Source organism: Aquarana catesbeiana, linkage group LG04, assembly GCF_042186555.1.
Source record: "Aquarana catesbeiana isolate 2022-GZ linkage group LG04, ASM4218655v1, whole genome shotgun sequence".
Taxonomy (NCBI): Eukaryota; Metazoa; Chordata; class Amphibia; order Anura; family Ranidae; genus Aquarana; species Aquarana catesbeiana.
The window spans coordinates 133,409,246-133,424,576 of NC_133327.1; the positions used below are offsets into that span (position 1 = coordinate 133,409,246).

At 40.1% G+C, this 15,331-nt stretch overlaps 1 protein-coding gene across 1 annotated transcript in view; it reads left to right on the top strand.

Moving 5' to 3' along the window:
- DAW1 (dynein assembly factor with WD repeats 1) overlaps positions 1–15,331 on the top strand; it is a 106,298-nt gene that overhangs the window by 20,064 nt on the left and 70,903 nt on the right. The window lies entirely within an intron of this gene.

Consider the following 15,331-nt stretch of genomic DNA (forward strand, 5'->3'; position numbering starts at 1 on the left):
TATAAACTGTATGTAGCTGAGGCTACATACAGCATACCACACTGTGTTCCAGGTTGGAGCCGAGATTTGCTGTCTTATAACCGGAACACAATAGAGTCTATCTGATTGGCTGAGTCAGAGGTTGTAACATCATCAGCCCACCTCTTTGAGTCAGTCAATCAGAGGAAGCATTGCTTTCTCTGAATGGCTGAGTGCCGCGCAGATACACTCTACTGTGTTCTGGGTATGAGACGGGAAGTTACATAGTAGGTGAGGTTGAAAAAAGACACAAGTCCATCATGTCCAACTTATGTATGTGATTATATGTCAGTATTACATTGTATATCTCTGTATGTTGCGGTCGTTCAGGTGCTTATCTAATAGTTTTTTAACTAAAAACCACCTGAAACCACCGCCTGTGGAAGGGAATACCACATCCTTGCTGCTCTTACAGTAAAGAACCCTCTACGCAGTTTAAGGTTAAACCTTTTAATTTTAGTGAGTGACCACATGTCTTATTAAACTCCCTTCTGTGAAATTTTTTTATCCCTATTGTGGGGTCCCCAGTACGGTATTTGTAAATTGAAATCATATCCCCTCTCAAGTGTCTCTTCTCCAGAGAGAATAAGTTCAGTGCTCGCAACCTTTCTTCATAACTAATATCCTCCAGTCCCTTTATTAGCTTTGTTGCCTTTCTTTGTACTCGCTCCATTTCCAGTACATCCTTCCTGAGGACTGGTGCCCAGAACTGGACAGCATACTCCAGGTGCGGCCGGACCAGAGTCTTGTAGAGTGCTAGAATTATCGCTTTATCTCTGGAGTTAATCCCCTTTTTAATGCATGCCAATATTCTGTTTGCTTTGTTAGCAGCAGCTTCGCATTGCATGCCATTGCTGAGCCTATTATCTACTAGGTCCTCCAAGTCCTTTTCCATCCTAGATTCCCCCAGAGGTTCCCCCCCAGTGTATAGATTGCATTCATATTTTTGCCACCCAAATGCATTATTTTACATTTTTTACATTAAACCTTATTTGCCATGTAGTTGCCCACCCCATTAATTTGTTCAGACCTATTACCGGGAACACAGTGCAGTATGCTGTATGTAGCCTCAACTATATACAATTTATATAGCACATCCAGCAGGTTCACATGTTAGTGAGGGACATAGTTTGTTTGGGCCAAGCTGGCCCAAACAAACTATGTAAAGTATATTAAAAGCAGGAGTTCAGCTTTAAGCATTTAAAGCTGCAGTATACTTCGATAATGTTGCATTTTTTCACCCCCCTAGCTACCTGATCCTAAACTATCCCACTCACAACTGCATTCTTAGCTGAGCAACACACCCACAGCCTGCTTTGTAGTTTACATTCTACGGTCCAAATTTTCCCACCACTGACTGCACATGTACAGTGAGTAAAATCAGGAAAAAACTGCTGCGCCAACCAAACAAAATCAAGCCGCCAACACTAACAATTAGACTAATTGTATTAGAAGATGAGGATAGAAAAGTGTAGCGCTAATTTGTGCATAAAGAAGGTGTGTCATGTATAACACCTATGTGCATATCAAACATTAGGATCTGTTACACCCAACGTGTGAATTTACTAGTGATAACCTCTATGGAAGTAAAGTGATGTAAATAGTAATATCAACGTATATTGTGAACGTTAGGTTCTATTAAACCCAACAGGTGAACCTATTGATAGTGACCTGTTTAAAAAATGTAAATAGAAAAATATAACTTGGTATCAACATATAATGAAAAAAACCTATAAATCGTGTGCACACAATCAATATAATCATCAACCATCAAATCCAAAGCCCAAATGTGTATATTGCAACATGACATAAGGTGGGGATGAATGGCGAGTCCCTAGGGTATTCAACAGTTCATTCAATTTTGTAAAGGAATCCTGGGTAGATGCAGGTATCACAATAACATCTATTCCTATCTTCAAGTAGGCTTTTCCAACTCTTGACCAGGCAAAGAAAATGATATAAAATGCTCTTACCAGACGCGGTGGACTCACAGGCCGTCGACGGTGAGTCGTATGAGCTTGCACCGTTTAAGTACGGTAGGGTAACAGTTGTCCTTGGTCTCTGGCAAGAGGGTCTTGGAAAGGTTCCCAATCCAAAGCGATGTCCCGGATTCCTCCTCCAATGAATATTCGTATCTCATGCAATCAGGAAAAGTGGATAAGGAGAAAAAAGGCTCCACATAGTGTAAATTCCGGATTACCGGGAAATTTTATTATATCAAAAAAGAAACTTCCAGTAAAAGTTTAGATAAAAAAGTTCCTAAAAATAACAAGGGTACATTTAGCGCAGTAACAAATGATAAAATGGCGTCATACACCCGACGCGTTTCGTCTTCAAAAGACATCGACTGGGATGTACAGTGAGCCCCCTAGGATTGTTTACAGCCGTCTCCCAAAACCGGAGAAGCCTCTATATTAAAAACACTCTAAAGCTGGCCATACACCAATAGCTCTTTGTTCGAAAACTTTTGTTTTATAGTTTATAGTAATAGTTAGTAACAATAAACCGAAGTTCATTTTTGACTGTACTGATGAAAAAAGTCAAAGAACAGAATGGAATTTTTTTTATTAATGAATGAAATTCCAACTGTGTTTTTTGTTTGAAAAAAAAAATGTACACATTGTAATGAAACCTGCCTATATTAACGTCTGGGATTCCATTCAAATAGCAAGTCGATTAAATTTTTAGGGCTTTTGAAGGATCTTTACTGCATCTGAGCACCACAAACCAAAAACACAATTTCATTCATTTTTATTATTTAAAACAAACTCCCCCATCCATCCATGCTTTATTTCAGGGATCTCCAAACTACAGCCCACCATCTGTTGTGGAACTACACATCCCATAAGGCATTGTAAAACTCTGACGTTCACAGATATGACTAGCTCAAGCATGCATGCAGGAGAGTGTGCTTAGCTGGGAAAACCCTCCTCCTCTCCTCCCCTCCTGGAGACTCCTGGGATGTGTGACATGCACGCTGTTGCGCGGACGCATATGAGCGAAAATGTGCAAAAATATTTGCAAAAACATACAAAAGAAAAACAAGAGTATCATGTGCAAGAGACCAAAAAGTTTAAAACAAGTAAATATGATATACTTTCTTATCAATTTACTAATCCTGGCAGCATAAGGATTACAGACAGTCAGTGTTGATTGGGAGAGGGAAGTTCCTCTTTAAAGTGGATCTTCAAATTCCCACCCCCTTTCTTTTTTTACCCCTGTTTACCAGTTTCTCCACAGTTTGAATACTCACTCACCCATCGGATCCAGCATTGTCCTGCCGAGATCCTCTTCTCAGCAGCTGCTGCTTGGGTCACCATGTTTATGTGTGATGTTCCTGGTTTAGCCGGCGGGCCTCCCGATGACGTGGCCCACCCCTCCTCCTCTGTGAATGAAACATGAAAGTGTCCTGGAATATGTGATGTACATACCCCAGGAGGCACAGCAGGCACAGTATACATCATTCACCTATACAAACGATGTGTATTGGAGGCTGGACCGAACCATTTATGTAAAAAAAGGGAAAAAAAAGTGCTAACAGGTAGCGGAGCGGAGGGTTGGGTAGGGGTAGATGGACAGGGAGAACTTTCTGTTTATGGATAAAGATCCGCTTTAAGGGCTAAAATTAAAATAAACCCAATGGTATTAGCCTGATATATTTCCTCTGTGTTTTTTACCCACCTTGTTGGAATTTCAGCAGACAATTAAAGTAAAAAAACGGGGATGCGCTCCACCCGCTAATCAAACCCACCAGGGCCTAAAACATAACTTTTATTTAAATATATAATGTATATACCAAAGTCAGAAAAAACCCGACTGTCATGTGTTACTTTACTGTGTGCCATGCTAAAACTTAAACTTGATACCAATGAAGGTCTGTTGTCAAATGAACGGATGTAACTCAATGCTCTCAATCACTGGTCAGGGAGAATGATCACTGTGGGTGCCCGGAAAGAGTCCCATAAGTAGTACCCTCAACAGATCCCCAATATATCATATGGGTGGTCAACAGTGACCCTCCCTCACTGTCTACATGCTTGGACTATACTACAGGATACAATGGCTACTGAAGAGCTTGACTGTCTCTCTGAAGCCCAGCACACCACTGTTCCCAACTCCAGTCTGGTAATAGCTGAACTCCCTCAATACATCCTTCACCAATGATATTAAACCTCCCTTTTGGTTACTTGGCTACTTGCACAGCACTGTCACCTTTTCTGACTTCAGTATATACAATATATATTTACTCAATAAGTAAAAGTTACATTTAAGGCCCTGGTGGGTTTGTTGCGCAGGTGGAGCGCATACCTGATTTTTCTTTAAAGTAGTTGTAAACCCCAGACATGAAATATGAGCAAAGCATATCCCTCTATAGTGTGTACTTGTCTCAAGTAAGAGCACAAAGTGGCATTTCTGTCTGCTGCTTCATTCCTCTGCTATCAGCATGAATCATTTCTGACAAGTTTTCCTGACACCAAGAGAAAAATGGTGAAGGGAAGGGACCTCTAGCATATTGACAGCCTCAGCTCTGTTCCTGTGTGCTGTGTGAAAGGGGGTGTGTCCCTTTCCTCCAATCAGCTCTCAGATCTCTCCTCACTGAGCTCTGCAGAGTGTAACTTTGGCTCTCCGCCCCCCTTTTTTCTGAACTCTCAGACATGCTTTAAATATTTGTCTTTGAATGGATGTAGAGTTGAGAAGACGGCAGATAGACAGGTACAACTTATGTAAGATTTCTTTCTTCTCTGTGTATCACCTGATGTTAGTCACTTCACTGGGTAAATGGAAGGGTTTACAACCTATGTAATTGTCTAAAATAAAAATTAGTTGTCTCAATGACAGCAAAAAAAGAATGTTCCGCCAAATGATTTTTCTATGAATGTTCAAACGAAAATCTAATCATGTATGGCCAGCTAAAAGCTGGCTATACTCACTGATTTTTTTTGTTCAGCTTGCAGATTGATGTTTCCATCCATGTACAATGCCTAACATTAATGAACCCTTAAATTTAAAGCCCAACTCCAGGTTGGTCAACCCCTGACAGGTCACCTTTATTATTGTTTTATTTTAATTGTGAAATCATACCTTTTTTCTGGAGTCTTCTATCTGGTCTTGCGAGGTCACAGGTCCTTTTGCACTTACTTTATTGGGGACATGTACAAATATATTCAGTAGAGGGAGCTGTTGTTTTATAAATAGCTTACTATTGCAAGTCAATGAGGAATTTAATGCTAAGAGGATGGATAGCAAAAATAAAATAAATAAAAATAGTGCTAATATCTTAATTATCTCACCCACAGGGAAAGTTTTAGAAGTGGTTACATTATTATTTTAGCCTTTTGTACATAGGCATATGACTGTATATCTGGGAGCCTCCATGCCCTTTATCAGTTACGTTTCTGCAGTAACCTGCATATGTGATGTATTTTACTGCGTACGTTTATGCATATTTTGTCCATTTTTAACACATCATTTTCCTTCATGCATTATTTCATGTATGAAATATGAGAGGACGGGTGTCGTTCTGTGCATATACAGTATATGGCAGTGTGCCTTATGTTTCATTTATATTATTACAGAGAATTGTTTGTAGTTTGTGTCAGTTTTGTAACTGTGCCGGAATGGTAAAATTCAGGATCCGCAGTGATACATCATTAAAGTCCTACAGATAAAGATGAATGGAAAGAAGGGAGCTTTGTGGCGTGGGTGAGATAATGAGAAGAAGGGAAGAATCAGGTTAAACAGAAAGTGTGGGAAACGTAAAGTAAAAGAGCTAAAAAAAAAGAGGGATTTATATGCCTAAGAATACCCAAAAATAGAAGAAAAATGAGAAGGTATGTGCATAGAGAAAAGTCAGTGAACAATGAGACACTGAGAATAAAAGGCAGACGGTGATAGAAACAAGGAGTTTGGTAGTACACTAGAAGTGTCACCGGTTATCATTGTTTTGGGTTTTTGGTAAAAAATAAAGGGTTTTATATCACAGTGCAGCCTACAAAACCCCGAAGGCTTTTCTGTGTAATTTTTTATTTACAGGTGCATCCCATAAAATTAGAATATCATCAAAAAGTTAATTTATTTCAGTAATTCAGTTCACAAAGTGAAACTCTTATATTTTATACAGATGTGTTACACAGAGTGATATATTTCAAGCATTTTTTTAAATTTTGATGATTATGGCTTTACAGCTAGTGAAAACCCAAAATTCTGTATCTCAGAAAATTAGAATATTACATAAGACCAAAAAAAAAAAAGTTTTTTTTTAATACAGAAATGTTGGCTTACTGAAAAGTATGCCCATGTACAGTATAGTATGCACTCAATACTTGGTCGGGGCTCCTTTTGCATGAATTATTCCATCAATGCGGCAAGATATGGAGGCGATCAGCCTGTGGCACTGCTAAGGTGTTATGGAAGCCAAGGTTGCTTTGATAGCAGCCTTCAGCTCATCTGTATTGTTGGGTCTGGTGTCTCTCATCTTCCTCTGTACAATACCCCACAGATTCTCTATGGGGTTTAGGTCAGGTGAGTTTGGTGGCCAATTGAGCACAGTGAAATCGTGATAATTAAACCAGGTATTGGTACTTTTGGCAGTATGGGCAGGTGCCAAGTCCTGCTGGAAAATGAAATCAGCATCTCTCTAAAGCTGGTAAACAGAGGGAAGCATGAAGTTCTCTATAATTTCCTGCTAGAGGGCTGCGCTAACTTTGGACTTGATAAAACACAGTGGACCAACGCCAGCAGATGACATGGCTCCCCAAATCATCACTGACTATAAAAACTTCACACTTAGCCTCATGCAACTTGGATTCTGTGCCTCTCCACTCTTCCTCCAGACCTTGATTTCCAACTGAAATGCAGAATTTTCGACAGTCAGTGATAATTTGGGGAGCCATGTCATCTGCTGGTGTTGCACTGTGTTTTATCAAGTCCAAGGTCAGCGCAGCGCTCTACCAGGAAATACTAGAATTCTAATTGCCTGGGTGTGGCTCAGGGCGCTGCCTCCAACTGTATGAGAATGGATAGCCATTGTTAATGCCACCCTACCCTACAAGAAAGTGTTGTATGGTCATAGAGGGTGTCCTACCAAGTATCATAAAATATAGGATAAATGGCTGGAAAATGCTTCCACTTGTGATGTCGATGACAGTGCTGATGTGTAAATTTACTACTGCATGTCCAGTGTACTACAGGTCAGCTCATATGTGGCGCCCGTTGCAATATATGAGTTTTAGCCTGTTGGTATATATGTTATAAGCTTTTTACCCACGGACTGTTGTCCTTGTTGTATATTTGTTCATCGGCTGGTATGACCTCCCAGTGCTACTATGGAAATTATTACTGCTTTACTGAGTAATTGCATATAACTTGTTGTATAATTATCACTCCGTTTCATTCATGTTCTTCTCTTATAAAGAGTTTGTTAAAAAAAAAGAATATTTGACAAAAATAGGAATGGTGACAGTTAAAATGGCAGCATTCCCTCATGTGGTGATCAGTGAAGAAATTCCCACTTGTAGTGGTTGGTGAAAAAGTGCTCACATACATCGGTGGTCTTGGAGAAGAGAGACTTCTTTTAATTGGTGGTCAGTGAAATGCTTCCCTACTTTGGAGATCAGTGGAGAAATTCCTACTTTGCTTTAATGGTCAGTGAAAAAGTGCTCCATTTCATTGCTGGTCAGAAGAGAAGAGACTTCTTTGATTATTGATCAGTGAAATGCTCCCTTACATTGGCGGTCTGTGGAGAAGAGCTTACTTACATTGGTGGTCAGTGTGAAGAATGTTTTCCATGCAGATAACTAAACAGACCATTGGGGTCAGTGGTTACTAACTGGAGAGGCAGAAATTGCTCTTTGCCCTAGCAACCATTGGAGAAACTCCAGAGTTCCACAGAACCCTGCTTGAGAAAAGCTGAACTGAAAGATCTGATCACCCGAACAAAGTGGAAATAAGTTGGTCATATGGAGCTATCAGAGATCTGTAAGGTCAGATCCCACACTTTCAAGTGTAACTGAACTGTCAGCATCCCTCAATTCTTATACTTACTTACCAGTTCCTAATCCAGCAAGATATTGCACTCTGAGCCACTTGTCAAAAGTATGCGCAATGATGAGCTTGGGTCAGTGGCAATTTCTGAAATCAGTGGGCCTGTGTGCAGGATCATAAGTTGGGCCCCCGCAGCTGAGGAAAAGTGGTTGGGTGTGATTTAATTGCGCTGAATACTGGCTGTGGCTTAAAGGGACACAGAGTGCCGGAGTTCAGTAGTAAGTGATGCAAAGGTTCAGGAATAATTTCAACAAAGTTCCCAGAAGCTCAACAGTAATTCCACAAACTGTCACCTGATTATGGTTTTCTCAATCACAGTGAAATCTCTTCTTTCTGAGATTGGTAGTGGCAACCAAGCGAGTCATCTTCCTTCAGATGGTGGGCGTGGCTAGCAGGACTGTGGTTGGCTTTAGCAGTGGCCAATGACAGTCCTCCTCCTCCTGGAAACAGGGACCGCCCCCCCTAGCAGAACTGCACCCAATCTCTTCCCATCACAAAAGCTGATGATCGCAGCTACAGCAAAGTTAAAGAACCAATTAATGTTTCCCATCTTTTACAATGTGTGGGGGCACAGTGCCTCCCCCTCAGTGCAGGTGCAGCATGGGGAATTCTGAGATTGGAATGCATTATTGTCTCACTGACACTTCCCTGCACTGCTCTGCTGATGGGGAGGGAGTCGAGTGTTGGCAAAAGAGGCTTTGCGTGCCGCGGGTTGCCTACCCCTGATCTAAATACTCCGTATATTGTATATACTTCATCACATATTGCTTGAATTAGGGAGTTTGGCCACCCCTAGAGCATATATTGACTGCAAAAGAGTCCATCAAAAAACTTATGCCGCGTACACACGGTCGGACTTTTCATCTACAAAAGTCCAACGGACGCCGACGGACTAAAGCTGGCTGGTAATCCGATCGTGTGTGGGCTTCTCCGGACTTTCAGCAGACTTTTTCAGCCTCAAATCCGACGGACTTTAGATTTGAAACATGCTTCAAATCTTTACGTCGTAACTACGACGGACCCCGAAATCCGCTCGTCTGTGTGCTAGTCCGACGGACAAAAACCCATGCTAGGGCAGCTATTGGCTACTGGCTATGAACTTCCTTATTTTAGTCCGGTGTACGTCATCACGTACGAATCCGTCGGACTTTTGTGTGGTCGTGTGTAGGCAAGTCCGTTCGTTAGAAAGTCTGCTGCAAGTCCGCCGAAAGTCCGCCGGAAGTCCGCCGGAAGTCTGTCGGACAGGCTGTCGGACTTTTGTAGACGAAAAGTCCGACCGTGTGTACGCGGCATAAGGCGTATTTTGCAGGAATGTCCCTTTAAGAAAACTTGTTGTGGTTGAAATGAATCTGCCTTACTTGTATGGCTATGTATTGTGTCTCTGTCCATGAGTGATCACAGATCATTTGGAGCAAGAATTGTTCAGTACCACTATAGGGAGATATGCAGTGCAATTAAATGCTTTAATAAACCGGTCAGGCAGTTCAAGTGGTAGTTAGAAAGCCATAGTTTGAAACACCTGTGGTCCAGAGGAGGTTATTGACTAATAAGGGGTTCAACCCAACACAGATATGTATGGCTCCTTGTCTCCCTTGCACAGGTGTAAATCACAGTACTATACAGTAGTTCCTGGTCCAGAGGAAGTCATATGTATAAAAAGGTAAAACTGTTACATCAAATTATTGCCCCTCCCTCACAGGAATTTGTACACTGTGAAAAGCAGGCAGGCAACGCATGCTCACCAAGCCGCATGAAATCTTCAAGAATATGGTACATTGTATATTCGCAAACATTTCATTGTGTGTGCTGCTCTATAGCAGCACAATCATTGGACAGCAGTCCCACACAACAGCCTTGATCCAAATACAGGCGGAACTCCATATGTAGTGAGTAGTCATTTTTTTAGTTTTGGATAGAGTGAAGAGGGATTAGAATACCTGTGAGTTTTTATTGCTGTCTGTGCCCCGTTAGGGAGTTACACCCTCTCTATTTGTCCTGTTTACCATTATCAATGAAAGTAAAAGAAAATACCAAATTTTGGGTTGTCCCCAGAAAAGTAATAGAGGGAAAATCTTCCAATGGGGACACTAGTTCTGGTGACCTGGGGGTCCCCAGGGAATTCCCTTAATTTGCAGGGATTTCCTCACTTCCTGTTTAGTTATGGGACAGGAATTGAAGGGAAATCTCCACAATGGGACACAGATGGCAGAAAAAATCTGACGGGTTATAACTCTCCCATGCTCTTTCCAAAACGAAAAAAAAAAGTTTTGCCTATAGTTCTACTTTAAGGCAAGTCTCTTAGGCCTGGTTCACACCTATGCAGGTTGCAGTTTGCATATTCTGAATGCATTTTGCATTTTTCAATACACGTTTTTGATCCATTGAAGTCTATGGAACCAAAAACCAGAAAAAATCCCTGGCCCTTTCCATAAAATGCACAGATGTGAACTACATCCATAGGAAACCACGTTAAATGGACTGTAGTGTGTTTCTGCAAAACTGAAAACGGACTAAAAAATGCATAGATGTGAATCAGGCCTTAAATGGTATATTGGTACTTATCAGTCCTGCAGCAGGTGGTATCATATCATCACCCATCACTTATCAGTCATCACTTGATAGATGTGTGAAAGCCAGGGGGCCATTGGATAGTGCCATCAGTTGCAAACTGCAGGTGCCAAAGCAGGTGGCTGGTCAAGACAAACACAGGGTGCCTTGGCAGGGCCTGTAGCTTACACATGTATTTGCAAATGTGTGCAGACTAAACATCTGTTTTTAACGCATACTGTTAGACAGGTTAATTTGGTTGTCCGCAAGCTGGTCAGTAAGTGAGCTTGGAAATTTCCTTGGCTTTTTTCTAACATATGTTGCCCTCCAATGCTCATTGCTGCAAGGGCCAGTTATAAGTGGGGGCAGTGGCTTACCTTTTTGTACTGTTGATATACTGGTCAGGCAACGCACTGACACCTTTGCAGCCATTGTGCTATGTGCTGGGTGTTCAGTGTGCCCCTGTGCCTTTAAGAAAGGGTGGGCTCCTTTATTCCATCTGCCCTCTATCTATCCATCAGAATGCATGTTCTTCCACTGTGGAGTCACTTTTTAAGTCAGTGATAGGACTACAGATACCAGGGTGCCTTGGTGGGGCCTGTAGCTTACACATGTATTTGCAAATGTGTGCAGACTAAAACCCTGTTTTTAACACATACTCTTAGACAGGTTAATTTGGTTGTCCGCAAGCTGGTCAGTAAGTGAGCTTAGAATTTTCCTTGGCTTTTTTCTAACATATGTTGCCCTCCATTGCTCATTGCTGCAAGGGCCAGTTATAGGTGGGGACAGTGGCTTACCTTTTTGTACTCAAGACAAACACAGCCTGACTGGTTTCCATCATCCTGCAGCTCTCTTTACCTGTGTCAGTAAGCAGCTGCTGCAGGGGAGGGGAGTAAGCACCAACAACGACTGGGCTATGGGAACCTAGGGGTGACATCATGGCTCCTGAAATCCAGAGACATTGTTGAGCGCTTCCTTACACAGAGCTGCAGGATCATGTGACAGGACTGGTGCGGATTAAAAATAGGTAAGTATACAGATCTGTTGTATATACAGATTAGGTAGGATAACTTGGAAAAGGGCGGGGGGGGGGGTATTTTTAAGAATAGATATAGTTAGGTTTTCCTTCCACTGTAAGCTCTTTTGCAAAATGTATGCATTCATTGAAACGGCTCATGTATGTAATGTGTACATGCCTTATACATTTTTTGACACATTCCTAAAAAATATGTAAAGTGGGGGTAAAAGTTTGGAGATAAACTTTGAAACCAATTAGCCTTCACCTAGGCTTCAAAAATTTATTGAAAGTATTACATGGGAGATTATTAAATGCTGGCAGAACAGATCAGATAAACTTGACATTTAACCTGTTCTGACATACACATTGCTCAAAATAAATATTTGATTGGCCTTTGGCACTTAGTCATTATAATACACACTTGATTTTAGATATGTGGCAATTTTTGTAATGTGTTTACAGCTCCAGAATGTTGGCAGTACAGCTTGTCCCTCTGGGAAATTAGAATCCTTACATATGGCTGTTTTAATAATCTCTGACTCCTTGACAGCATCCTTATTGACCCACAAGAGGAAAAGACTTTGTGAAGGCAGGCGATGTCTACGTACAGAAATTACTTTATTAAATGATATACATCTGCACCATGGACTTCAAGTTATATAGATATCCTCAGGAAAATCTGATAGAGGTCTGAACCTGTCTCCATTTTACAAAAAAGTATAATACATTCTGATTAAAATATGAACCTAATGAGAAAAAATATATCAAAAGAGTACAATATATTCAAAAAGTGATACATATATAAGTTTTGGATATATTTTACTAATTGTTATATATTTATTCTCATTTAATTTAATATTTTAACCACTTGAGCTCTGGAAGGTTTTACTCACTTCTTGACCAGGACATTTTTGACTAATTTAGTGCTGCATGCGTCGTAGACATCGGTGCCTGTCTTTTGGGAATACCTCCTAAACCATGTAGGTTTAGGAGATGTTTCTTGCACCTACAGGTAAGCCTTAATCTAGGCTTACCTGTAGGTAAAAGTGGTCTGTAAGGGTTTACAACCACTAACTGGTAATAGCCATGAACGTGGTATAATTTTTTTTTACACAAATAGAGCTTTTTTTTTTTTGAAGGTATTTGATCATCACTGGGTTTTTTTATTTTGTATTATATACACAAAAAAAAAGACCAAGAGTTTTGAGGGAAAAAAAAAACAATATTTTTTACTTTCTGCTATTAAACATATCCAATAAAAAAAATTAAAAATTCTTCATAAATTTAGGCTAAAATGTATTGTAATAAAAAAAAAACTTAATAAGTTTAAATTGATTATTTTGTGGGAAAGGTATAGCGTCTACAAACTATGGTGTATATATACTGGAATTTTTTTTTAACAATATATTTTTATTGAGTTTTAATTAGGACAATCATGAACAAACAATATGTGAGTAAGGGCCAAAAAATCCATCTCTGAAAAGTTTACAAGGAATAACCCCATGGGTTAGTATACAATAAAAGTAATATTCAATAACAGGAGAACATTAAATTGTCCTGGAGGGAATAGGTAGGTGGTGTAGAATGTACAGAAGAGGGTGCAAACTATAAAGATGAAACAGTACAATAGTGAAAAAACAACAAAAAGATGGTCACAACTATTGGGTAATATCAGTTATGGTCTAGTAGATAAAGCCAAACTCCAATTATTCCAAAACGCATTCCTTCATATGTATAATGGAGATTGACTATAACTATAGGTTCTGATATATTGGGCGCCAGTCTTACTCCACATTTTGGTAAATAGTAACTTGACCACCAATAGAACCTGAAGGACAACACTACAAGATTGGATGGGGATTTTTTCATTATCTAAGTTCAGTATTTTTTAGGGCTGGATATGGTGGTGTTAGTATTCTAGTGAGTCTAGAGATTAGATGAAAAGTCTGGTGTGAAAAACTGGATACATTCTTACAGGTTCATAGGATATGGAAAATGGTACCTACTTGCCCGCAACCTCTCCAGCAAAGAGGGGAATAAGTTGGAAAGAACTTGACTGGTTTATATGGGGTAAGGTTCCACCTAGTCCTGGGCCAGCTCCCAGTGGTTAACACAGTGTGTTATTGTGTATGAGTAGTGTAGGGCTTTCAACCACTGGACCTCTGAAAAAGGAGGATTGTAAGTCTTTTTCCCATTGCTGCATTGGGGGAGTTTTAGAGAATTTTTCTTTGTGTTGGAGGAGGGAACAGAATAGCGATATGCCCTTGGGTTGAGGATTGTGGTTTATATACTGGAATATTGATAACTTTTTTATAGTAGTAATGGCAGTGATCAGCAACTTATAGTGGGACTTTGGTAATGCCTCTGACTCTTAAACTCTTGATATGATTCTTGAAGAATCTTTCTGCTTTGTGCCTCTCCTGTTTTTATTTCCTTGGCCTTGTGCCTAATGAAAAGGGCAATTTAATTGATTAGTAATATTTGGACCTTGTGCAGATGAGTGATGAATAACATTTTGCAGACACAGCTTTTTGCCTGCCACTTCTATGCCTGTTCTTGCACAATATGAGGCTCTGTTCCACTCTAGGGATTAACATAGCTGTCATTTACACACAGCATGGGGATGGACAGTAATGGCCATTGGAAGTAAAAAAAAAAATGTGTTGGAACAAGCTCCTGGGCACACCTATGTCTATTAGTGGGCATACCCGTACGGTGTAAATGACAGTTCCGTTCATCCATGGAGATAAATAAAGGTTGTTTATTATACAATACAGAAACATGTCTACAAGTGCCAGGGAAAAGGCTTCCTTCTGCAAAATGCAGCTTATCTCTGTGAATGGGCCCTTCTTTTTTCTGCCTCTATCAACCTTCTGGGCTAAAAATTCAATTTCTGGTTATACAAATGATCAAACAGCAGTAGTTTAAGTGCTGGCAGATATGAACAGACTTCCATGTAACCAGTTATGTTATGCATTAAAATGCCTAAATATATTTTTATATATTACCTTAATTTTTTTTTTTTTTTATACAAGCCAACGGTATATTGGCATTTTTTCAAAGAGAGAAAATGGACAGTTATGTATGTCAGACCAGCTTTATGGCAATGCATGGTGCTGTGAAGCCGTAGTGTAACTACCACCATAGCAATCCTATTAATATACGTTGCAAGAATCTTATAGGTGGAACCCAACATCCCTTAATTTACAAGTAACAAAAAAGAGCCACTATGTATGGGACTTTAAGGGTGCCCAGATTTATATATAGCATACACCACTGTTAAAAATTCATAAATGTATTCAAGTTCTTTAAGACATTAAAAATCCATTAAATTATGGCCAAATATTGCTTATTTGTGAATCCACAGTATATTCAGCAATAAAAATTAATGTCTTTTATTGCATTCACACAAGTGTTTTCAAGGATTTTGAGAAAACACACTGAAGGATGGAAAAAAAACAAACACACTGAAGGATAAATATGGGTACATATATTACAGGGTATGTGTAAGGTATAATGATACATATCACTTAGGCTAGGTTCACACTTGTGCCTATGGGTGAAGGACAGTGTGTAAACCGCGCCTGTTCCTGAACGACCTGCAGCCAGGGCCGTCTTTAATATTGATTGGACCCTGGGCAAAACTTTTCTTGCCCCCCCCCATGCAGTTTTGCTCTCCACCTGCTCTAAGACATACAATAAATA